Source organism: Schistocerca americana, chromosome 8 (genome assembly GCF_021461395.2).
Source record: "Schistocerca americana isolate TAMUIC-IGC-003095 chromosome 8, iqSchAmer2.1, whole genome shotgun sequence".
Classification (NCBI taxonomy): domain Eukaryota; kingdom Metazoa; phylum Arthropoda; class Insecta; order Orthoptera; family Acrididae; genus Schistocerca; species Schistocerca americana.
The window spans coordinates 124,686,931-124,714,019 of NC_060126.1; the positions used below are offsets into that span (position 1 = coordinate 124,686,931).

General features: G+C 40.8%; 1 protein-coding gene across 1 annotated transcript in view; it reads right to left on the minus strand.

The window, feature by feature from the left end:
- The window catches only part of LOC124545263 (microprocessor complex subunit DGCR8), a 239,163-nt gene that overhangs the window by 185,685 nt on the left and 26,389 nt on the right, over positions 1-27,089 (minus strand). The gene's annotated exons all lie outside the window — the stretch shown is intronic.

Below are 27,089 nucleotides of genomic sequence, written 5' to 3' on the forward strand. Positions count from 1 at the left end.
AGGATGCCGATGCTGGTGTTTTTCCCGCTGTTCCACCATGTCCCACAGATTTTCACTGGGGTCAAGTCAGGGGATTTTGCAGGCCAATCAAGCATAATAGGGTGGAGGAGTGTTCAGAAAACTAGTCATATATACTTCCAGCCCAGTGAACTTTGTTACTGTCGTCTTTACATGCCTTTGTGAGTAATAGCCTCTTGCATAGCCTCTTGCAAGGTGACTGATTCCAAATGTTAGTTGCATGCAGTCCTCGTCATAATCTTCTCTTGCTAACAGGTCGGGATGGACATTAATTTGTTGCCTGCAGCAATTCCTGATCAGTTTGGATGCAATTTTGATTCACAAGCCATGAAATGGATCTCCGGTCTCTCTAAGTCAGGATATTTTTCCAACCACAACTCTGATATGTTTCATGGCACTGTATATTTCATATGTCACTGCTTGTAGACACATTGAACAGTCCACTATGAAACACCAACAAATCCAGGAACTTCATACACCGTACAGCCAAACACATGGTCCCTTTTTGCCACTCTGTCTCATCCTTACATTTACCCATGTTTACATAAAATGACTGCCTGAAACATAGATGTCTCGCTGATCACTACTGCCTTATGCTCACATAGAGACAGTGTGCTGTCAATTGAGCATGTAACTATCACTATGCCATCTGTAAAGGCTCAACAATTCATCTCTGTGTGTGCACTGAGATGACTAAGTCACTGTGCGGTGAGCTTACCTGGTCATTATTCCCTCAAAGTACAAGCAAAGCCTTCTGAAATTTAAGAATTAGTACTGAATTTCTCTAATCATTTATTCATATTTCATGGCTCAGACTGTACAATGCACGATAGATATTGGACCATTCCTTAACCCCATTTCTTGAAATTTTCTACACACATCATTTTAGCAGAAAGTTATACTACACAATAACTTATTACCCTATACACTTTACAGTTAATTTGCTGCTACAATTTTGTTTTTGTAGACAGTTCCTTATTGTATAAAAGCAGTGCTGGACACAGTAATCCTTCATAGTTGATCAGAAATTGTTTGTGTCTATAATTATATTTTTGTGGATTTGGTTAATGGATTGTTCAGTTTGGTAAGGGGATATAGCATGACATTTTGTAATAGTGCTGTATTTGTCTGCTGTATATGCTTGTCACTCATCAGTCTTGTGTGGCACCTGTGCATTCATTACAGATGATGCAGGACTGTTACTGTTTGACTTTTCTTTGATAATAATTAAATTTTCTAGCAAGTAAATACATGGAAGAGGTAGCATTTCATTTTTTTGTAATATTTACCACATGATGATCTTTGGTCTACCCCTTCCATTAATCTAATAATCTTTTCTGTGATCTAAATGATTACAAACTTGCTCCACTGTTCCCCCAAAATACTACACCTTATTTCAACACCAAGTGTGCATAAGCTAAATACATGGTCCTGAGATTATTGTATGAGATATAGGCCTAGTTTCTTGGTATTTCAAAAAATGGAAAATCCAGGATTGTATGTAACAATATTTTGAGAAGGAAAGTAGCCACTCACCATATAGCAGTGATGCTGAGTCGCAGATAGGCAGTGTGGTTTCAGTTGCCTGAGACTGCAGTCATGTGTGTGAGTTGCATTTGCATGAGTGTGTGTGTGTGTGTGTGTGTGTGTGTGTGTGTGTGTGTATTGTTGACAAAGGGCTTAACAGCCAAAAGCATAATTGTGAGAGTGTTTTTGTTAGGCCTACCTGCGACTCAGTATCTCTGCTGCATGGTGAGTGACAACTTTCCTTCTCTATGACAAGGAACAATATTGTTCCCTAGTATTTGTAAGGCGAAACGTGTTTTGCTCAGCTCTCTGTTTATTTCATCGACATGTGTATCTCATTTCACGTTCTCTTTTATCTGTAAACCGAGAAGTTTTGTATTATTTTAATACGAAGATTAGTTGTTGTTGAATATGTCCTTTGCAACTTTTCTTTCAGATTTATAATCAAACTGCTTGTACTGATATAAGTATTTTACCATATTCTTTGCAACAGCCTTACTCCGGTTTTCAAAAGTTTCTTTAATGAGTCCTGTGATCAAGATACTGGAGCCATCTGCAAATTGGTATAGTCTTTCCTTTTCCACTATTTATATCTCAATCATTTCCACACAGAAAAATCGGATTGAAATCCATGCAGAACCTTGGGCAATGCCATGTTTGGCCACTAATAAATCTGACTGATGAGTAGTGTGTGTGCCATTTACTTCAAGTGTTTCCTCTATGAGCTGCTTCCTTTCATGAAGGTAGGGTTTAATACAGTTACACACTGCTCCCTTAACACCCCCCTTCTATATTTTAGTAAGTAATTTATCACGACTGATGGTGTCACAGACTTTTGATATGTCTAGCAACCTGCTCAAAGGTTATTACCTATCCAGGACCTGTAGCATTTCATATATAGCAAAGAAAAGACCACTATTCTGGTTGAGTGATTTTTTTCTAAAACAATGTTAAGATTCTATTAGTATTTTATATTTATTTGAAATTTTTGACATTCTTTTGTAAAACAGTATTACTAGGATTTTTGAAAATTCAGACGGTAGAACACCGTGCTCTCATTTTCAATTGGTCTAATTTCTCAATGGCAACTATAAAGTTTCTGAAAGAATTGTTTGCACCTTCTCACCTTCTACGTATCCATTAACCAATTACCCTTTTTCATCTCCACTCACTATGTGCCTTGTTCTGTACTCTGTAAAGTGAATTATATTTGTCTTTGTGTTATGTCTATGTGATCCTGTTTCAATTTTATATCTATAACTAGCTAACATGGCAATCCTTCGCAATTGCTAAATATGTGTGGGAGTTGGGTATACATTCTAATCTCCTTCTTCCTCTTTCTCTGTCCATTTCTTCTCTCCCGTCATCGTATATCTCCTCCTCTCCCTCTCTCCACTCATTTCTTTCCATATGTCCATTTCATCCCTCCCCCTCTGTCTATCACCTCTTCCCTCCCTCTTCCTGACCTTGGGCCTTTTTTTATTGTTACTGCAAACAAAACCATATTTGGAAACAGCAGCCACTTAAAATAAACCGGTAAATCGTTTGGGATCTTCAGCATACAGTGTGGGAAACCTCTTCTACTGCTGGATCTGAGAGGATATTAGTTTCAATGATGGTACTTTGCATAATTTCAATCTGCAAATGGGTAAGATTACAAAGTGTTGGACAAATGTGATTCTTCAGTAGTATTCTAATAATATGTCGATAAGCGATAAATACTACTTTCCTTTTTCTGTTAAAACCGACTGTGCAGAAGAAAACAAGACAGCACGTAGTTGTGTATACAATTTTTGTTTAAAATTATATATAAGGAGGAATAATATACACGCAAAAAGCAATTTGTCAAAATGTTTAAATGCCCTGCTTTTGCAGTTAAACAGACTGCAAGAAAGAGAAAGAAACTGCACATTTTCACAATACAGCATTTTCTTTCTAGTATTCTATGAGGTTGTATAAAGTTTAGAATTGGGATGGATGTAATAAATTAATACTGATTAAACAAGCCATGCATTTCAGCACAAAGGGGGAAAACATCCCAATTACACTGAACACAGATGATAAAAATAAAGATTATGTAACAAATAAAAAGTTTTTATGGATGAATATTGAGTGTCAATTAACATGGAATGAGGACATGAAGATACTGGCAAAAAGAGTGCCATCAGAATGTTCTGTTATTAGGGTTCCATCATCAGTTTGCAAAATAGTCAGTGTCTCGTGGTGACAAATTATTCATTCACCCACTTAGTTATTAGCTACAGGATTCTTATCTGGTGATCAAATGTGCAAAACATGGACAGTCTTCAAACTGAATAAAGGGCCATATGAATAACAACTAGAAGTAGCAGTTATTATTCTTATTGTCCTTTTCTGCAGTATGAAAACTGTGTCCACTAGAAGTAGTAGCTGGTCTCATTTTAAAGGACTATTTAAAAATTTGGTCTCCTTACTACACAAAGTGCGTATACTAAAAATATTTCACGAATATTTTATATATAGTGACCAAATACAAGCCAGTTTGGACTTAAATTTACCAAGAAAAACAAACAAAAAGTTACTCAAAACAGAATTTTCTATCAGGGAATAAAACTTTATAATAAATGGTCAAGAATATGAAAAATATAATTAAAATACACTGTTTGGAAAAATTTGCATGATACACAATTAAATATTACTTGGAGGAGCCAGAGTAGTGGTTAATAATGAGAGGGGACCACCATGAAACCCTGTCACTGTAATAAATTATCACAAACTTTGTTCTTCCACAGGAAAATCTTGTGCTACATCTATTTTGCAGGACTTATTCTTCTGAGTTCAACATTTCACTCACAGCGAGGGGATGCCAACTCATCATTTTTCAAACAGCCGAAGGGAGGACATGAAGATGTGCATGGGACAGTTCCGCATTTACAGGGCTGGAGTCAGTTTTCTGAACAGACTGGAGCTAGCAGCATATTTATGGTACAAGAGTCAATAGTGGGTGTTCATAGTGGATGCAGTGATAAGCTAGGTTTTATAGTACTATAAGTTACATGGTGCAAATTGCCTATGATCAAAATAATCCTGTGCAATAGGGACCAACCAAATGAGGCACTGGAGTAGTTAAGACACTGTCCTCATTTTCAGGAGGATGGAGTTTCATCTGTCCGGCCATATTAACATAAGTTTTCTGTGGTTCTCCTAAATTATTTCAGGTAAATTCTGAGACAGTTCCTTCCGCAAAGCCACAGACAACCAACTGTCCTATCATCACAAAAAGTATTTATTTATTCTGCGTATACATATATTTTGAACTATTTATTTTCACTGTATTATAGTGGCAAATGCTGTATCATTGTAAGATTATTCCTGTGCATGAATAAATAAATTAATAAAATTTTCTACCAAGGCAGCCTGAATGTGATAGTTTCTTCAACTCTACTACCTCCTTCTTAACTAAATGAACTTCATTAATACTAGATTATGGCCACTGTCAATAATGACATTTGGGTAACTTCTGCAGTCTTTAACTCTGTTACTGAATTACAGTGTAACCAAAATTCAGTCAATCTGATATTTTCTTTGACTGCTTGGCATCTATTTCCATGTGCACTTCCTTCTAAAAGGGTCCTTGAAAGGAGTGTTTGCAATGATCAACTAATGACCAGAGGAGATTTTTTAAAAATCTTCCCTCTCATTTTGCTTACCATGACCAAACTCGGTCATCATTTTCTGTTCTCTACCTCCAGTCATGATTGAATTCCAGTTTCTCCTAGATATATTTATGAGTTCATTAATGTCATCATAATTATGCTTTTTCAATTAGACTGTCAGCTACATCTATGCTTCCCATTTATAATTATAGTATCTGTTGGATACCCAAACTGACCTTCAACGTTGTTTCTGTTTCGTAAAGATATTCCATAAACTGTTGATAATTTCTCCTACTATTATTATTGTTACTTCTGCTCTGCCATTACAGGGCAGTGGATAAAAATATGGAAACACCAAAAACACAACCCATTGCCTAATATGGTGTAGGAAAACCGTTGACATTCAAAACAGCTTCCAGCGATCTCAGAATGTATAATAAATACAGGTACTGTATGGTTATGTACAAGAATCAACAGTGAACAATAAGACTGGAAGACAAAGTATAAAGTGCTCGGATTAAAACAGGTAAGACAGGGATGTAGTCTTTACAAGCTAATGTTCAGTCCATAAATCGAAGAACCAATCAAAGAAATAAGAGGAAGGTTCAAGAGCAGAATTAAAATTCAATGTGAAAGGCTAAGATTCACTGATGACATTGCTATCCTCGGTGGAAGTGAAGAAGAATCACAGAATCTGTTGATCGCAGTGGACACCCTAATGGGTACAGAATATGGATTGAGAGTAAATCTAAGAAAGATGAACGTAATAAGGAGTAGCAGAAATGAGAACAGTGAGAGACTTATCAGGATTGGTGATCAAGAACATAAATTTAATGAATTCTGCTACCTAGGCAGCAAAATAACACATGACGATCAGAGCAAGGAGGACATCAAAAGCAGACTAACACTGGCAAAAAGGCCATTCCTGGTCAAAAGAAATCTACTAGCATCAAACACAGGCCTTAATTTGAGGAAGAAATTTCTGAGAATGTAAGCTTGGAGCAAAGTGTTGTATGAGAGTGAACATGGACTGTGGTAAAACCAGAAAAGAGGATAATCAAAGCACTTGAGATGTAGTGCTACAGATGAATGTTGAAAATTACGTGGGCTGATGAAGTAAGGAGAATTGGCGAGGAATGGAATACATGGAAAACACTTACAAAAAGAAGGGACAGGGTCATAGAACATCTGTTAAGACGTCATGGAATAACTTCCATAGTACTAGAGAGACCATAGGGGGTAAAAACTGTAGAGGAAGACCGATGACTTGAAAAATGGTTTTCAAGGGAATATTATACCATTCTCCCTACAAAATAGTGGCAAGTACAGGAAACAATGATGAAGATCGATAGCAATCACGCAGCCTTCTTTCCAAAGTAGATCACAATGACTCAATAATATTGAGATACTGTGACTGTGGTGTGCAGGGGAGATGCAACAATTCATCATCACACTCACAAATCCTGTCCTGGATCATGTGCTCTATGTGAACAAGGGCCAAAGTTGCCTTAGGACTCAGCATCACCATTGCGGTACAAACATTACAGAGCACATTAAGCAACCTTTCAGAGTAACCATGATGCCCGTGGAATACCACAACATGCTACCCAAAACATGACCTAAGCCCTGCCGCGTTTCCCTCTTGGGAAATAAACTCAGCCAGAAGTTGGAAACAGTTTTCAACAAGACTCATCTGACCAAATGACTACCTTCCATTGCTCTATAGTACAGGTTTTATTGCTTCAGCACCACGTTTTCCTGTTACGAGCATTAGCATCAGTGGTGAGTAGAGGCAACCATTTTTATAAAATTTTACAAATTTTGTTCAAAATTCAAAGCTATTTACCTTTAAGCAAAATAATAATCATGAAATAATCAATGAAACTGTATAGAAACACATTGTTTGAAGTTAACAGTAGAAATCTGATTCGAGTTATGACAACGAATACTGCTAACTTTTGGTTCGTTCAAGCAGCTTCCAACGGGCTCATGTCCATGCGCAGAGCTGAAATCGCGTATAAGCAGTGCCGGCTACTTGGGAGTATGGCTGTTGGCTATATAAGCACTGAATGCAGGCAGCCAGACTCCATGCGCAAAAATTTTTCTTGTACTTCCAAAATACCTGATCTGGGCATGTGCAAAGATGACTGGGTTATTTGTTCGTGGCAAATTTTCAATCTTTTGAGAGCTGTTGCAGTTCCTGTATTAGACTGTTAGTTGGGAGGGAACATAATTCCTTCATGCTCGCCCAGAACCCACATCTTGCCTCAAAAAATATTCTTTCTTTTATACAGCAAGAATGAGACAGAGGCGTTGGAATCAGCATAATCTGACTTCTCTGTACTGCTGCCACAAGTAGAGTGACCTACTCAAGGTAACCAAACTGTCACCCATCAGGATTTTATAATGTTTGAGATCATGTATTGAAGCTGGCAGGTGTGTGAGTAGGCAGCGATGACGTGCAACCGTCGCGTGGCACTATGTTGGTCATCAGAAGTGCCCGCCCCCTGTTTTCATAATATCACTATTGCATAGGAACTGGAATCAAGTTGAATAAGATTTCCATACTCAGTACATTATTCTGATATTAGGCACGACAAAACATTATTACTAGTGAGCTGCAACCACTGAACACACATGCAATCGCAGGCGCAACACAGGCGGCACAAATGATGATCAACCAATCACAGGAGCGATTCTTCAGTTTCTCCCAGCGTATTTGTTGCTCGAACAGTCCATGTGTATACTGCTGGTTCATAGTGTCCAACAGGCACAATATTTCGACGATCAGACGTGTCGCCATCGTCAGAGCGAAATATGGACTGTTCGAGCAATCACAGGAGCATTTTCAAATCCATTTCAATGCCCCAAAGCAAAAATAGTACTGTGTGGTTAAGCACTTTTTCCTGCTCAGTGATGTTTGGGCTTAGGCAGTGCATCTGGGTCCGTCATGACAAGGAAATTAATAATTTAATTTCTTAAATAGTATGAAACAATACTCTAATATCAGGTCTACTGACATTTTAAGGTGTTGGAGACCTGCCCTCAGCTGGAAGACTACGAGTAAGTAGTCAAGAGGAGGAGGGAAAATTAAGAAAGCTGTGGAAGATGAGATTGTATCATTTCTTTGTGATGAAACAACATACAGAAAGATTCAGTGTGCACTCAAGGTTCTGATGAAAGTACTTAGTTGTGGTGGTACAGAAGTTGTTTTTTTGGGAGGGGGGGGGGGGGGGGGGGAAGTTACTGCAAATGCTACAGAATTATCACAAGCAATTATGAGTGTAATTCAGAAACTTGAAATTCAGTGCTGAAATATAGTTTCCATAACTTTCGATTCAGCCTGTTACATGTGCAAATAATAAATGCAATTAGGGTTTAAGGTTCAGAAGGTTTAGTACACGCACAGTGCTGAACTCATAAATTAAATTTGGCAGGCAGTGTGTGGTCTGTGGAACTCAGTGATTTGAACAACATCATAAATATGAAGGTGAACCCACAAAAACTAAATTTTTCTCTATTCCTGTCATCACCAGGTGGCACTCCTGGTTGAAATGGGTAAAGTACCTTGGAGGCTATCTCAGTCATATTGCTGAAGATGAGAGTGTTCCTGTGAACTATTTTGAAGCCTTGGCCTCTAATGAAGTAAAAATAACAACAACAGGGGCTAACTATTGTTCTTGTTGAGCATTGCTTAAAATGTTGCATTCTGCTGCTGACATGAGAGAGCTCTAAGATACCATTAACTTATGTTCTATCATCAAAGCTTACTGACACTTCAAAGAGGTTTAAATTACTAATCCTTGGGTAGAGTGATGGAGTGTGACATGGGAAAGACTGTCATTTCTTCTACCAGTAAATTGTTTGATCCAAGAAACGTAATGAAAGGCGATTAAGATACTGTTGAAATCCCTCCACTAATGAAGCAAATTCCCATTCTATGGGGAAGAACTTACTTTCAACATCAGACTATCTTTAACCATACACAGCGTTTAGGGATTTAGTTGCTAGTTCTTGTAAACAAGAGCTGATGTGGTTGCTATTCTAATTTCCCTGAAATCAGAGTATAGGCATTACTTGGAAGCTGCAGTGAAGGCTTTGTCAATCCCAATCAGTATTGTTGACAGTGAGTGGTCATTTTCAACATATTGTAATATAATGTCTGACAGAAGGACAGCTCTGAACCTCACTAATATGTAAGTCTTTGTATGCTTTCCCAGACTGATTGGTAGATTATGTACATGGGCTGGACCCTAGCTGCAGTGTAAATGTTTTCCAAACATTCATGCCATGCTATAGGTGTTTCCAGCACTTGTATTATTTTCATGCATTTTGAATTGTATATAAAAATAAAAGTGTTTCACTACAATGCTATCAATGATTTTTGCTTTGGCTTTTATTGCTGAAAAGTGGACATAAAATCTAACAAAATATTGATAAAATGATATAAAAATAGTGAAACATACACCAAAACAGATTTTTAAAAATGGCAAAATCAAGTAAAAAAATTTAAGAAATGAGTGCTTCTAATTATGAGTGGTTTTGGAATTCCAGCCCCCTGGAATTCCCTGTTTATGGAGCTCCCTTTGAGTTGTTTTGGTGCTGATAGATTTCATGAGTGCAATATTCTGTTCTGCAGTGACTTTTGCATGTGCTGTCCTTTGATTAAAGTAGAAAATATAAAAATGCAGTAAATGAACAGGCAAAATGGAAAACAGACACCTAATAAGTGAAGTGAGACTGACAGGAAGTGCAAAATGGCTACGCAGGAATGGCTAGAGAACAAATGTATGCATTTAGAAGCATATTTCACTAAGATTGGTTGGTTTAAAAGAGGGAGGAAGGGACCAAACTATGAGGTCATCGGTCCCTTGGTTCGAAGGAAACAATGCCACAAGGGTGAGAATAAGACAATGAGACTTACAAGACAAAACAGAATGAAAGGAAAAACCACAACAATGACTGAAGAGCAACACACACTTAAATGGACAAAAGGGGACAAGAACAAAGGACAGGTGTTAAAACTCAGAGCAAATGATAAAAGTCTCCCTCATGAATAAAACGTAAAACTAGAGCTGCTTTTGAGGCACTGTCGCCCAACAACGATGGAAGGGTGCTGGGAAAGTTAAAAGTCCACGGCAGAGCAGCTAAAAGTGGGCAGTCCAGCAAGAGATGGACGACCATCGTTTGTGAGCCACAGCGACACCGAGGTGGGTCCTCGCGACGGAGGAGGTAACCATGCGTCAGCCACATATGGCCAATGTAGAACCGACAGAGAACCACAGATTCCCTGCGAGGGGCGTGCACGGAGGTCTTCCACACTTTTGTAGTTTCCTTAATAGCATGCAGCTTGTTGTGCATACTGACGTTATACCATTCCGTCCCCCAAAACCGCAAAACCTTGCGGCATAATACTGACCGCAGGTCAGTTTCAGAGAAGCCGATCTCCATAAGCGGTTTCCACTTAGCCTATTTGGCCAGCCTGTCAGTAAGTTCATTGCCTGGGATTCCGAGATGATCTGGGCTCCAGACAAACATCACTGACTGACTAGACTGTTCTAGGACATATATGGACTCCTGGATGGTCACTACCAAAGGATGATGAGGGTAGGACTGGTCAATAGCTTGTAGGCTGCCCAAGGAGTCAGTACACACGAGAAATGACTTGCCTGGACATAAGCGGATGTGCACAAGAGCACGAGATATGGCCGCCACCTCTGCAGTGAAAACATTGCAGCCATCTGATAAGGAGTATTGTTCTATATGTCCTCCATGAACATAAGCAATGCCAATGTGACCATCAGTCATCGAGCCATCGGTATAAACCACTTCATAGCCCCGGTACATGTCGAGAATCGAGAGGAAGTGACAACGGAGAGTCGCAGGGTTAACTGAGTTCTTAGGGCCATGTGAAAGGTCCAGGTGAAGCCGCGGCCTAGGTGTACACCCTGGAAGTGTCTGTGAATGAACCTCAAGTATAGGTGGTAAAGGTAAAGACCCCAGTTCAGAGAGAAGGGATCGCACATAAATTGCAACTGTAAGCCCGGACCTGGGCCGCCAATGAGGGAGATGAACCACCATGGGCGGGAAAATGAGATGGTAATTTGGACAGACGCACAGGAGAACTACAAATGTGTGCAACATAACATAACCCATGCCTAATCCGCAATGGAGAGACCCCGGCCTCCACCAGGGTGCTGGTCACCAGACTCGTCCTAAAAGTTCCTGTCACTAGGCGAATGCCACAGTGGTACACTGGGTCGAGTAAACGCAACACTGAGGGTGCCACCGAACCATAAACCACACTCCCATAGTCAAGGCAGGATTAAACAAGGGCTCTGTAGATCTGCAGCGGCGTAGAGTGATCTGCACCCCAGCTGGTGTTGCTCAGGCAGCGGAGGGCATTGAGGTGCTGCCAGCACTTCCACTTAAGTTGACGGAGGTTAGGAAGCCAAGTCAATTGGGTATCAAAAACCAGTCCTAAGAACATATGTCTCCACTACAGTGAGTGGATTGTCATTAAGGTAAAGTTCTGGTTCCGGATAAACGCTACGACGCTGACAGAGGTGCATAACACACGACTTGGAAGCCGAAAACTGGAAACCATGGGCTAGAGCCTATGACTGCACCTTGTGGATGGCTCCCTGTAGGCACCGCTCAGCAACACTAGTACTGGTGGAGCAGTATGAAATGCAGAAGTCATCTGCATACAGAAAAGGTGAGATAGACAGCCCGACAGCTGCTACTAGACCATTAATGGCCACTAAAAATAGACACACACTCAATACAAAGCCCTGCGGGACCCCATTGTCCTGGATATAGGGGTGGAACTATGGGAGGCACCAACTTGGACATGGAAAGTACAAAGCGACAGGAAATTGTGGATAAAAATCTGGAGCATGCCTCGCAGACCCCGCTCGTAAAATGTGGCAAGGATATGATGTCGCCAGGTCGTGTCATACATTTTTCATAAATCAAAAAAGACGGCAACAAAGTGTTGGCATCTGGAAAAGGCTGTTCGGATGGCAGGCTCGAGGGACACATGATTATCAGTAGTAGAGTGACACTTGTGGAAGCTGTCCCCACATGGAGCCAGTAGGCCACGTGACTCCAGGACCCAACCCAACCACCGACACACCACACATTCCAGCAGCTTACAAAGAACATTGGTTAGGCTGATGGGCCAACAGCTATCCACATCAAGTGGGTTTTTATCGGGTTTACACACCGGAATGACAGTTCTAAAGTTTTGACATCTCTGGCTCAGCCAGTAAGCACGGTGCCACCCTGAAAGGGGTTATGGGCATTAAAATCTCCCAAAAGTAGGCAAGGTTTAGGGAGTTGGTCCATCAGTGTAACTAATAAATTCAGGGGTACTGCACCATCTGGAGGAAGATATTCACTGCAGACAGTTATTTCCTGTGCTGTCCTTATTCTGACAGCAACAGCTTTAAGAGGGGTTTGAAAGTGCACAGTTTCACTACAGACTGAGTGTAGGACATAAACGCAAACTCCACCCGACACTTGATTATGGTCACTACGGTTCCTGTAATATCCTTTATAGCCGTGGAGGATAAGGGTCCGCATTGCCGGGAACCAGGTTTCCTGGAGGGTAACGCAGAAAGCTGGTGTAAAGCTTACCAAGTTGCCATTGCTCAGTCAGATGGTGGAAAAAACTGCCGCAATTCCACTGGGAAGGCACGGAACAGTTGCACCACCCAGCGTCCACACGTACAAAAGCTCTATTCTGCTTTCGCCATCTGTTTCGTACCCAGCCCCAGGCAAAAGAAACGACTGTTGAGAAAGACCACACCTTGCATTTCTGCTGTGTCTGAGCCGTGTCACCTAGTGCGGTATACAACATTAGCAAAGCAAAAAGTATGTGAAACATCTACACTTTATATAAGACCATTTTTACCTTTGTTAATATTAATACTACTGAAATTAATTTTTAATCTGTTGCCACAGCATCATTAAGTGTGTTTTATGTACTTACTAACAAGGAGTTGTAAAGAAGGGAAATATAAAAGCCCCAATTGAACACCCTGCAAGTAACCTTCAACAGAGTAATAGTCAGAATAAAATCTAAAACTGCCACATACTTCCATTTGGAAAGAGACAGCTCCTACTAGCATTGAACCCATAACCTGAAAGGAGTCACTTGCGAAGTCATCCATGCCTCTATCTACATTATTAAGTACATAAGTTACATTGGCAATCACTATTAGTGCTATAAAACAATCACTGGACCCTCCTTTCGCAGAAAATTATCCTGGAGTTATTTAACGCTCGACGCCCTGTCATAGTGAGGTACAGTAGAACGGACGTACCTGGCTGCGGACGTCAGTGCCGCTGCTGCTCTGGTTCAAGCCAGTCATATCTGTAACGTCAGCACTCCGCAATCATAGGAGCACGTCACCTGCTGCATCTGCAGCGCTCCAAGCAGCACTGGTTCTCAACATAGAATTCTTAACCACTATATGACCAATCCTTTGAATAACTTTTCGCATATTTTCAATACTAAGGAACTTACTTTCCTTCCTATACCCTCTACACATGACAACTGGACTCTAGTTTTATTACAAACAAAAACACAGACAGGTAAGTTATATCAATGTCAGCGAGAGGTGACCAGTACCAGTGCCAACGAGTATTGGGAGGCAGGTAGGTAAGAGTGTTACCAAAAGGAACAATAGACAAAACTCAGCACAAAAGGCTAAGGGACGCCAACAATCAACCTTATGTAGTTATGAGACCAGAAGTACAAATAACGCACGAAATATCATACCAAATGTTTAATAATATTAAAGAAGGTAATGGTAATTATTGATCTGATGACTGAAGGAGACATAGAACCACTTTAAATTAAAACCTTGCTAACGGAAGTATTAATGTAACACTGTACTATTCCACAGCATTGCTAGTAACATTGGCACAACTTAACGACAGCACACCTATGGATGGACATTCCAGAGATGTGCAATTCAGTATGGAGATACAAACAAAAGCATACAAAGAAAAACAGAAAATATTTACACTTATTCTACTATGAAATGTAAATGGAGAAAAGGGAAGTTTTGTGTAAGGGAAATAATATTTTGCACTTTTGCTTCTGTCACGGTTTTACCACCGCTTGTGTTACTATGATGGGTTGCCAATTACTTATGTCTATGTATTATTTTTACTGTTGTACATTTTGTCTATGTTTTACTATCGGTTATTGGAGAGTTTTGCTAGAACTTTGCCAGCACCACTAATTTAATATGTGTGTCAATAAACCTAGAGTTTCCATATGTCACTGTCTTACTAGAATGATAAGGATAGTTATTTAACTTGTAGGATTCCAAGTATACCAGAATAAGTTCCCAAGTATTGCCCATTTTTTAAGTGTTTATTAATATTGTTCTAGGTAAGAAACTATTTTGGAAGGGTAATTTAAGATGTAACCTTGTTTTATTTCATTTGTATTTGGATGTTTATTGGTTGGACATGTCACATGCCGCCCCACTGGAATAGTTTTAGGTAAAAGGCCATTTATGGGCAAAATTGCATTGAAATAGGTCAATGCATTGAACGGAGTGAATAAATCCCTCAGGACAAGCAACTTTGGCAATTCGCCTTGTCTGTTGGATGAGCAAGAGGACAACCCGCAAGGGCACGCATCTTGCGTGACGCAACCGGCAACCTCGTGGATCCCTAGCTGTCTATGTCATTCCTTAACTTTTCAGTTTCACGGCATAGTCCGTCCTACCCATTTTCATCTTTCAACTTTCCATAGAACAACATCTTTTGGAGTTAATTATCCGGGTGTGTTCTAACGCAAAATTATTTAGTCCATGTGGACTAACACAGGTAGACTTTAATCTTTCATGTCGCAGAAGGATCCAGGAGAAAAGTGTTCCACCCTCTCTGACGATAGCTGTTCGAGCACTCACAGACGTGAACCGCGTCTAGCCCGCAGCTTAACCGCCAGTAAGCAGAAGTCTCAGTTCAAGACCTGTGCTTTCTTTGACATTGTTCTTCCATTGTATTTTCCGAAGGATCAATGACTACTATAGTGGTATTATTTAATTGCATGACGTGTCTCAGGACATTGCGATATACCCAAGGACAGATGTGAGTTTTAAGCAACCAGCTGGGCCCGTTGAGGCCAGCACTAAGGAGTTATAGAGATGGCAAATTTAGTCGCAAAATGGTGAGAGGATGAAGATGGCAAATTTGGTTGCACAGCGAAGTTTCCTTTTGTTAGAGATGTCGAGTTTTAAGAAGTACGTAGCAGCTATCCTGGAATCGCAGTATTGTCGTATAAACAGTTAAGCAGGTGATACTGTCATGTTAACGATGCACCGTACACCATACCTTCATACAGGAAAAGTATTTCCTCCAGGGCCATGTACCTTATACATTGCAGTTAGTGCCCGCAGAGTGCCCAGCTGATTTGTTTATTCTTTCAATTTTCGGTTTCGTAAATCAATCGTCTACCTGTCTCTTTCATCTGTACGTCATTGCCTTTTATACTTCACTACGACTACTACTAAAGTCAGAATTTCTCTGTTGTTGTCGTGATCAGCCTTCTGGCCTCTCTAGCAGTATTCATCCTGCATGGCTTACAGTCCTTGTGACATATTTTTTTAATGCTGATATGAAACATGTCCTCAGGCTACCCACCCATTCTGTCTCAGACCATTGTATGCAAACTTGACTATACCATCTCGTTACAGACTTGCTCAACCAGTGTCAATGTACAACTGCAATAACACTGCTCTCCCCCCCCCCCCCCCCTTTTCCTGGCATAAGGGTTAAGTAGAACAGCTTTACAGCTACTACTTTTCCCTGGCATTGGGGTTACGTAGAGCTGCGCCCACAGAAACTGTGATATGACTTATCTTCTCTAACTGATCAAGCAGTCATCTTTGCGATAGCACCAGTAGTGACTTGAGTCGATGCTGTGTACCAATCCGAATATGGCACTAAATCATTCAATCAGTGGTATAACTGTCACAGAAGGGGTGTAATATTGCTGAACAAGAATGGTAGGACAGCACAACTGCTCCCCGCCTCTTTTCTCTGGCTTAAGGGTTGAGCAGAGTTGCTTTGTGGATAAAACTATGGATAAAACATCATATCTAGAGGCCGTGCTTTTAACAATAATGACAGCAAATCCATGAAGAGGCGGTTTTTGTTGGATATCACTTCAGGGTCTCGCAGACATTTTTAGCTGTTACATGGTTCTAACTCGCCCAGAAACCTAAATCCTATATCTCAGACCTGCCGCCCTGCTTCATTTTGAAAATGAGAAATAATTTTTCATCGTTATTTTCACACCTGACTTAATGGTGTTTAGCAAATATACTGATGCATGAGAAGCTACTTCTCATGATATGAACATTATCACATTGGGATGGTCAGCCCAAAGAGGCATTTATCTTTGTTTGTTTATTGACATGGGACATGCAGTAATTTTGTCTTGCAGGACGCTACTTGTTTATCCTTCATTGATCTGTTAATAGGAAGTGTTGGGTTTACTCTTCAAGGACTGGGAAGGTGAAGCTGTGGCAAGTCCGTTCTGCAGGGAATGCCGAACACACTTCTCCCTCCGGTGACACAGTGAAGTACTGGAGCAGTGGGGGATCTTGGGTAAAGGGGTAGGGGAGGTTTCCTGTCTTTGGGATCTGTCATCTTTCCTTCTTCGTTTACAACACTCCGAAGATTCTATTTCATTTCTTACTTCTCGTCAGAGTACCAAGCTATCCTTCCCTCTGTCCATATGCATATGTCTCTATTGCTGAGACCCTTCAACACTTGTGAATGTTGACTAAGCCTATTATATAGGAGGATCCAGGTAACAAGCTAGCATTTCTGCACTACTGAAGATACTGAATTTACTTGAATACCTAACTACATAATTATTGCGGCGTACCTGTCACTTATGAACCAATTTGCAAATACATAATGTAACACAAACCTCCTATATGCAGTAGACCAACCTATGGTATTAACCCTTCATTGCTTTGAACACAACTTTCAGTCACAGACATACGAGATAGAAACCTCAGACAGTGGAGTTCAAGCAAACCGTTCCTATTGTGATGTTATCATGCCACTAATAACCTTTCATGCCACCATGGCTTACTCCATTAGTATTCGCGAACATTTACCTACATTTTTCTGCCTAAAGGCTCATTTGTTGTACCTCTGTCAACCGATTTGCCTGCTTTGTCCAATATATCAAATGATCGCCTCTTAACGTCAATTGATGGCCTCTTAAAACATGAGGAAGGACAAATTTCTTAAGATTGCCTGTTGGCACACTTAAATGAATGGCAGACAGCCACTCAACTACATACAACCATTATACCCAGTGCCACAGTAACCCTGGTCACTGCTATTCTTATTATTGTACTGATATGGACCTTGTACAAAAAGGGATTTTGCGAATGGTTAAGACCGACCCTCCAATGGTTCCAGAACCCCAGCCTCAGGGCAAATATTGACTCGAAGCAAAACCCTATCAGCCATGTGCCCTCCCTTAGTTTCAAGAGTGTAACTGTGTTATCAACTATTGTGAAAATTTGTGCTGCATAATGAAGTGCTCCCCCTAGTGCTACCCCCCTTTTAAAATGTGTGTGAAGCATGTGAACCTCCCCTCATACCCCACTGCTCTGGGTTCCTGTGAATGGGCTTGGCCACTGCCACGCCCCCTTCTACCCAACAGCTCATGCGCTGCCCGCTGAGGACAACACATCACGCCGCATCGCGCCACTCGTCTCTGCAAGCAACTTCAGTGGATACGTACATATTTCAAAATTATCTAAAAAACACCAGGCATCTGGCATGCTTGCCTGATTCAAACTATTTTGATGTTTTATTCACTCTTGTCAACTCATGTAATTTTGTTTTGATGTGTTATAATGATCATACCTTGTTCGTGTATACACATAATAATGCTGACGTGTGTAAGCCCCTTGCGACCCCTAGGAGATCTTAAAGTATCTATACCCACCCATAGTTTAAGACCCCTGCTGTCTTCTGTGGGAACCTTTAACAGTCAAATAACCACTTTGTTTTGCAAACTAAAATTGCCTACATTTACGTACCAATTACATTGAGCGAATTCACATACATTCTCTGCTCCCACAGATGGGGAGGAGTGTAAGGTTGAGCCAGATAGTAGGAGATTTTACTTTATTTTTATATACTTTCAAAAATTACTTTATTCTCTGCCTGCAGTCAAGCAGTAGCTGGCAGCTTTGGCTGCCTGTAATTTTCCCATCCCACAGTCACGCAACAGGAAGTCAGCACCGGGATAGGCAATCTCAATCACACACCTCCCTCGTGTGCTGACGAGGTAACACCGTCTATGAAACGGTGAGCAGGACACTCTCTGGAAATTTCCATGCCACCCCCGCAGGTTCCTCGGCTTCTGACCAATCAGGGCGGAGGAGGCCGCGTGGCCGTGCTGGGTGTATTCTGCCGCCCTCTGCCGAGGCTTGTTCTCTCAGTTGCGCGCCTGGTAGCAGTAAACATCTCCTGCCCTTCCCAGTGCTGCAGCACCATGGACTTCAGCACCATGGACTTTGTTTTCAGTAGCTGCCACGCCAGTCGGATTTGTCCAAATGGCAGACACCACTTTTCCTTAACTTTGCGAACTACATTTCGCCCATGACTACACTCTGGCTCACTCTCGCCTTCCTAGGCCTCACTTATGTGTCCCTTTTGAATTCAGTTGTTGCTAATAAAAGACCTAGTAACTAAAACCTACCTAATGGTTTATTCCTGCCCGCCGCCTTCCACTCCGGTTATCCTGCACAGTAGGCCAGTCGGTCTAGAGCCTTGTAATCCATTATTTTCCTCTCTTTCTGTAAAATCCTGCAGTCTGGCGACCAAGATGAATGACGCTCTCTGCAGTTTACATAGATGGGAGGCAGGGCACATGGATTATTGGGATGTGATAGACATCCACAATCTCGACATGTGACGCTGGAAGTACAGTGGGAAGACATATGGCCGAACTTCCAGCACTTAAAGCAAGCACAGCATTGGGGGAGGGATATATGGCTTGACATCACAGCGGTAGACCATAACCTTGACCTTTTCGCGTAAGGTGTCACCGTCAAAGGCCAAGATGAAGGCACTGGTGACAACCCGATTATCACTCGGACCCAGATGGACACACCACTCAAAGTGAACACCTTGCTACTCTAAATTGGCATGCAGCTTGTCGTCAGACTGCAAAAGAAGGTCCCTGTGGAACATAATACCCTGGACCATATTTAAGCTCTTATGTGATGTGATGGTAACAGAAACATCTCCAACTTGTTACAAGCGAGTAAAGTCCATGACTAGACAGAGGATGCTGTTTTTATCAAGACTGACCCAGGCCGCATTTTGAACAAGCCCTTCACCTCCCCAAAATTGTCCTCTAAATGCTCTACAAAAAGCTGTGGCTTCATCAAAACAAAGGAGTTCCTATCAGTTCTCATACATACCAGGGTGAATAAGGTTCACTGTCATCCTTAGCCTAGCGTTCTTCTATGGTGTGGCCAGGGAGGGGAATGATTTAGGGTCATACTTTCTTGCATTCTACTGAGACTTGGAATGTTTAGAGACTACTGGTGTTTGATTATCAACAAGTGGTGACGTGGTATGCTTCATTGCGCGTCATCCGCCCTAATTCCACGCACTCTGACCAGGGGCCCTCCGCACAGGCTCCACCCAGCTGCAGCAAAGGCCGCGTGGCAGGATAGCCATTGCTGGGAGTCCTGATGCCCCAGGATGACAGGCATCTACTCCTTGGCCGTGGGGAGTTAACGGTGCAGGCATCAGCAGAGTGATCCCTGTGTTGCCAGGAGGCTACAACCAATAGGGTACATGGTGGCCCCACCACAATGGACTGGCTATTGTGCTGGATATGAGGTGCAAAGTCCATGGTCATCGTCGGCGCAAAAAGCAACACTGCATAGTGCATGGTGGAAAATGCACCCAGGAAGGTGTCCTCGTGCAAGAGATGGAGAATGAGCTGGACTGCAGTGCGGAGACGAGAAAGTGGGCTAAAGATCTCAAGGCACGATGAACACGATGCACCACGTAAAGCGCCCTTCCCCAATTGGCTCACTCTTCGGGAAAATTTTGAAAAATGGAGGTCAAACCCTACAGGGGACCATCACATAAAGGCCGAGACGTGTGAGGCTACTTTTAGTCGCTTCTTACAACAGTCAGGAACACCTGCTGGGGGTGTGACTAAGAGAAAGGTAGATACCACCTACAGGAAAATTAAAGAGGCCTTTGGATAAAAACAGCTACATGAATATCACGAGAAATGGAGAAGGACATAGATGAAGATGAGGTGGGAGATATGATAGTGCAAGAGGAATTTGACATAGCACTGAAAGACCGAAGTCCAGGAGCAAACCACATTCCGTCGGAACTACTGACAGCCTTGGTAGAGCCAGCCAGGATAAAACTCTTCCATTTTATACGCAAAATGTATGACAGTTGAAATACCCTCAGGCTTCAAGAAGAGTATAATAATTTCAGTTCCAAAGAAAGCAGTTATGAAAGGTGTGAAAACTACCAAACTATCATTTTAATAAGTCATGGTTGCAAAATACTAATACGAATTCTTTACAGAAGAAGAACGGAAAAACTGGTAGAAGTCAACCTCGGGAGAGATCATTTTGGATTCTGGGAAATGTAGAAACAAGTAAGACAACACTGGCACATGACTTATCTCAGAAGATAGGTTAAGGAAAGGCAAAACCTACATTTATAGTGTTAGTAGAATTAGAGAGAGCTTTTGACAATGCTGACGAACACACTGAAATTCTGAAGGTAGCCGAGGTTAAAATACAGGGAGTGAAAGACTATTTCCAACTTACACAGAAACCAGACGACAGTTATAGGAGTTGAGGGGCACGGAAGGCAAGCAGTGCTTGGAAAGGGAGTGACACATGGTTGTAGCTTGTCCCCAGTGTTATTCAATCTGTACAATGAGCATGCAGTAAAGCAAATCAAAGAAAAATTTGGAACAGGGATTAAAGTTCAGGCAGAAGAAACAAAAACTTTAAAGTTTGTCAATGGCATTGGCATTCTGTCAGAGATGGCAAAGGACTTGGAGCAGTTGAACAGAATAGAAAGGATGATATTCAATCTGTACAATGAACATGCAGTAAAAGACAAACATCAACAAAAGCAAAACAAGGATAATGGAATGTAGTTGAATAAAATAAGATGATGCTGGGGGAATTAGATTAGGAAACGAGACAAAGTAGTAGACATAAGAAAAACATTTCTGAAGAAGAGAAATTCGTTAACACTGAATACAGACTTAAGTGTTAGGAAGTCTTTTCTGAAGGTATTTGCCTGGAGTGCGCCATGTACGAAAGTGAAACATGATTGATAAACAGTCAAGACAAGAAGTGATTAGAAGCTTTTGAAATGTGGTGGTGCAGAAGAAAGCTGAAGATTAGATGGGTACATAACACAACTAATGAGGACATACATAATAGAATTAAGGGATCACCCCAATTTACTATTGGAGAGAGAGAGAGAGAGAGAGAGAGAGAGAGAGAGAGAGGGAGGGAGGGTTGGGGGGGGGAGGGTAAAAAATCATAGAGGGAGACTAAGAGATAAATATAGTAAGAAGATTCAGAAGGATGTCTGTTGCAGTAGTTATTTGGAGATGATTAGCACAGTACAGAGTAGCATGGAGAGCTGCGTCAAACCAGTCTTCGGACTGAATCCACAACAACAATAATTATCTCTGCACCAATATAATCTTAAAAAATTTCCATCCACAGGCTCTAGTGGACTCTTTTGATACCAACCAACTGCTGAGTTATCCTCTGCCAGTGGTGTCATTGGATGCGGTATTGAGGGGCTCAATACACCACTCTTCTTGATGTAAGCTTTTGTGACCTGGAGCCATTACTGTTCGGTCAAGTAGCTCCTCAAATGGCATCACAAGGCCGTGTGCATCCTGTTTCAGTTCTCCTACCAAGGAAAAACCCCTGGCAATAGTGGGAATCAAAGCCAGGTCCTCCATATAGCAGTCAATCACACTATCCAACTGCCATTCAGCTATGGAGGCAGACAAGATCATCTTAACCTGTTACATATTTTTCTCTGAATCAACAATTGCAATTAGTATTACAGAATTTAATTCTTCCATCACCAAATTATTTATGAGATATTTAGTATGTGTTTCAAAATTTGATTTTTTGCCAATGACATAAAACTCACTCACAATTCTGTACAATGTTTCTGTTCACCTAAAACACTGCACCATCTCTTTCGGTTTTGAAGATCTAGTAGCAGCCACATTTTCAGATTGAATTATGGGATTTTAGGTCCACCTGTTAAGGAAATGTCAGCTCTTTTTAATGTCCAAATATGTTTCAGTATCTATGTGCTATCATCACTAGGTGTTTTGATTCCTTTCTTACATTATGGAATAGTTGTTTCTGTACAGACTCCTTTGCATTATTGTATAGCTTGCTCTCTTTATTTTCATAATCCCTACCTATTTCATGCTCATCCATTGGGGAAAAACACACAAAAATAAGGCATGTTCTTTAAAGAACTCTCACAAGTTAAATTTTTGTGGACAAGTTTGGATGTAAAAAAGAATATCTGTTTGCATAACAGATGGAACTTAAATTCCATATTACTGTCATCAGTTCTTATGTAAGTTTTGACATGGAACATAATAAAGCAAAGGTCAGTCCACTGTCAAATCAAATATAGGTGAAAACAAAGTTGCATGAACTGCACAGGTAAGTTTGCATTTACAGGAGATGAGTAAAGAAGTAACTGTTGTTAAAGATGTGCAAGCTATTAACACTGCTCGGCACAAGCTGTCAACTGAAGACTGCTAAAGACAATGAGGAAACAGATGGCACTGGCTGTGAGGTGCTATTGTGCAATGGGGAAAGAAACAAAGTGGCAATTATGACTTGTACCTTGACTTCATCATGCTGAGGAATTACACTATATTATATTAAATAATATGGTACTGTGCAATAATAACATCCATTAGCCTTTTGGATTAGACAAAAAGAGATACTATAAATGTTGTAATGTGAAATACATATGTTTATGGAAGTAGGATGATGCTCCCCTTAGCAATTACTGTAACCTGGCCTCTGAGTAGACACCACCTGACATGCTCCACCTCGCCCCATTCCTCTCCATTTCAATTTCATGTCACTTCCTCTCACCCCAGCTAAGACTGCTGCTTCATGTCTCATGCTACAGTGTCGGGATAGAATAGCAACTAAGTGTGTATGGGCTGGGCTCTCTGTAGCAGGACTTCATCTGAAAGTTTAGTTAAGTATTACCTTTAGAACTAGAAATACTGTTGCTTGACATCCCTTCTATTCCTCGGATACTGAAATGCCTCAAATAGATTTTATATTCTTAATTTTTATTTAATGTAATTACTAATGTAACACACACACACACACACACACACACACACACACACACACACACACACACAGCATTACCAACTGCACAAATAAGAGTGAAATTATATTGCACACCTAAATAATTCATGTTCATTCTGCTAAAAAAAAACCTCTGCTACAGCATACATTCTCATACAATGAAAATTTGTTCACAAACAACTGAAATCGTGAAGGTTATTGTTGTAGTCTGACATTCAACAGCATTTTTATCAAATCCAAGTTACTTTCAAACAAAACCTTTCAAAACACCTGGAGAGAGGTGCTGGCAGTGTAAAGCCTAGAGTCAAGCTAAGGGATTTTTTTGTCAGGCTAGTATCAATGTTTGAGTCCCAATCAAGCTCATATTTAGAGCCCAACAGGAGGAGAAAAAAAATCAACTCACGCTCAAACACAAAACTTGAAACTATTAAGTGTCTTTCTTCAAACATAATTTGTTAGCCTACATTGACATAACGGCAGAACATCAAATCACAACATAGAGATTCTTTAGGGAAGTTCTTTTAACATTAGCCAACATGGTCTAGTTATGTTGTTACTGCAAACAGCTATAAGCAAGGAGAAACTACTGTCATATTTCCCAAAGACATGGAGCCCTACTATATTGCTCAATGATGATGGCATCTTCTTCAGTACAATACTCCAAGGATAAAACAGTCCCCATTCGTTTCTTCAGATGAAGACTGTTCAGGAGGATGCTGTCATCAGAAAAAACTAAACTGATGGTGTATGAGTAGGTTAGACAGGGTAAAAAGAGAAATGGACAGGTTGACATTAGATGTAGTTGGAAACAGCGTAGTACAGAGGTAGTAAGCACTGCGTGTCTTGTTAGGTAAATACACGATTATCGACACAAAATGAAATAGGGTAAGACAAGAGCAGGTCAAATAAAGAATAAGAATATAGGAAAAGTGAACACACAGTCAGTCAATAATGATACAAAGACAACAGCCACCATTAGTACAAGCTCCACAGATCAACAGAGTTAAAAAAGAAATACATGATGAGGTAAAAGAAATTATTCAGATGGAGTCACGAAAATTTAGTTGCGATAACAGAATGGAATTCTGTAGTAGGAAAAGGAAGAGAAGGCTAAATAGAAAAAGACATGGACTGAACGACGAAAGGAATGAAAAGGGAAGCCACCTGGTAGAACTTTTCACAGAGCACAATTAAATCATTACTATAATTGAGACAGTGTAAGAAGATCCCTAACAGCTCACAGCACTGTTGCAAGCTGTCAACTGCAGAGCACTAACAGTTGCAGGAGAGAACACGTAGCTGTGACAACGCTGAGGCATTGCCATAGAAACATTTACAAAATTGAATTACGTTATTGGTTGGGATAGGCCCGTGAAACTGCCACACCCAGCACACTGCAATTGTCGTGGATCAACTTACGTCGAATCAGCTATAGCACATGGTTTGAAAATCATGAAATAAAGTTCTGTATGTGAAAGAGAGCTGGAAAAACACAGTTTTCTGATAGATTGCATAATAGTAAGACATGGATTTTAGAAGCAGGTTTTAAACTCCCGGTCATTTCTGGAGGCAGATGGAGACCCAGACAATTATTTGTTATGAAATGTGGGCTAAACTGAAGACGCTGCAGAAAGGTGAGACCCGCATAAATTGAAAGAATCAAAAGTTGTTTGGTGTTTCAAGAGGAACATGAGTAACAACTGTCTGAAAAGGAGAGACTACTATAAAAGCTTATAGATAGGTAACTGAGAGGGATGAATAGTGAAGGCACCAAAGGATCAAATAGGCAAAAAGGCAATGCCTAGTAAAAATCCTTGGATAACACAGAAGATACTGAATCCAATAGAATAAAGGAGATAATATCAAAATGCAGCAAATAAAGCACGCAAAAGGGAATATGGACACCTAATAAATGAGATTGACAGACTTTGCTAAACAGCAAAGCAGGAATGGCCAGGCTAGAAACGCAAGGCTGCAGCAGCACACATGACTACGGGATAGGTAGTGGTGCCTATGAGAGAGTTAAGAGAGACCTTTGGAGAAAATGAAGTAGCTGGTATGAATATCAAAAGAGCTCAGATAGCACGCCAGTATTAAAGAAGGCTGAAAGGGGGAAGGAATATATAGAAAGACTATACAATGGAAACAAGCTGAAGGCAATATTATATAAATGAAGAGGAATTAGATGGAGATGAAATAAAATGTACAATCCTGGAGAGGGAAAAAATTTGATAGACCATTTAAAAACCTCAGTTGTTACCAAACCCTAGAGTAGATGACATTACCTCAGAATTATTGAGATCACTGGGAAAGCCAACCACAACAACTAATTTCAGGGTAGGCATTTGCTGACAGGGATGAATACTAATGAACCATCAGTTTAATAAGTCATTGTTGCAAAATACTGACTTGAATTATTTACAGAAGAATGGAAAAACTGTTAGAAGCCAGCCTTGTAGGGGATCGAGTTGGGTTTTTGGAAAAGCACGGACACACACGACGCAGTACTGACTCCTATGGTCACCCATGATCTAGGGGCAGCATCTTTGACCACTAATCAAAACGTCTTCGGTTCCAGGTTAGAAACCCCACCACTGCTTCAATTTTGAATAAAAGGCAACAGCAATAGCAGCAAAGACTTGCAGTGAATGAAAGTCACTCTCATTCTGCCGACAGCCTTGTCAGAGATGGTGGAGGAGCAGACAGAGATTTCAGTCACTCTCTTACCCTCTGCATGCGAAACTGGCCCTAAAATGCAGAAGAATCAGCAATGATCAATGGCATGAGGATGCAGAAGACAATGGAAACCACTGCATTAAAGACACACACTGTAATTGAGCAAGTGTCATGATGACCTCTAAATTAGCCACAGATTCTGGACTAGTCCCCCACTCACAGTTCCAGAGAGCAATTGCCAAAGGGGAAGTGACCATGAGCAAAGGACTGAATGACCAATGAAAGGATAATGTTCTACTTGTTGGTGAGTGGATTGTCAGAAGTTTGAACGTGGTAGGGAAGATAGAAAATGTGAAAAGGGAAATATTAATGCTCTATCTATAGTGCCACTCAATGAAGTGAAATGGAAAGAAGACAAGGATTTCTGGTCAGAAAGTATAAATAATATCAACAGCAGCAGAACATGGTAAACAGGAGCCTCATTCATTAGAAATGGGAAGGTAGGGCAGACAGTGAGTTACCGAATGATGAAAAGAGAGAGAGAGAGAGAATGAGGATGCTGAACAGGTGATTCAGGATGTAAGATGAGACAAAAATCTAAGAGTCATGGAGGACTGGAATGTGGTTTCAGGAGGAGTAGAAAAAAAGGGTTACTGGAGAATATGGGCTTGGTACTTGGAATGATAAGAGGAGAAAGACTAACTGAGTTCTGCAATAAATTTCAGCTAGTAATAGCAAACACTCTGTTCAAGGATCACAAGAGGAGGAGACATACTTGGGAAAGGCT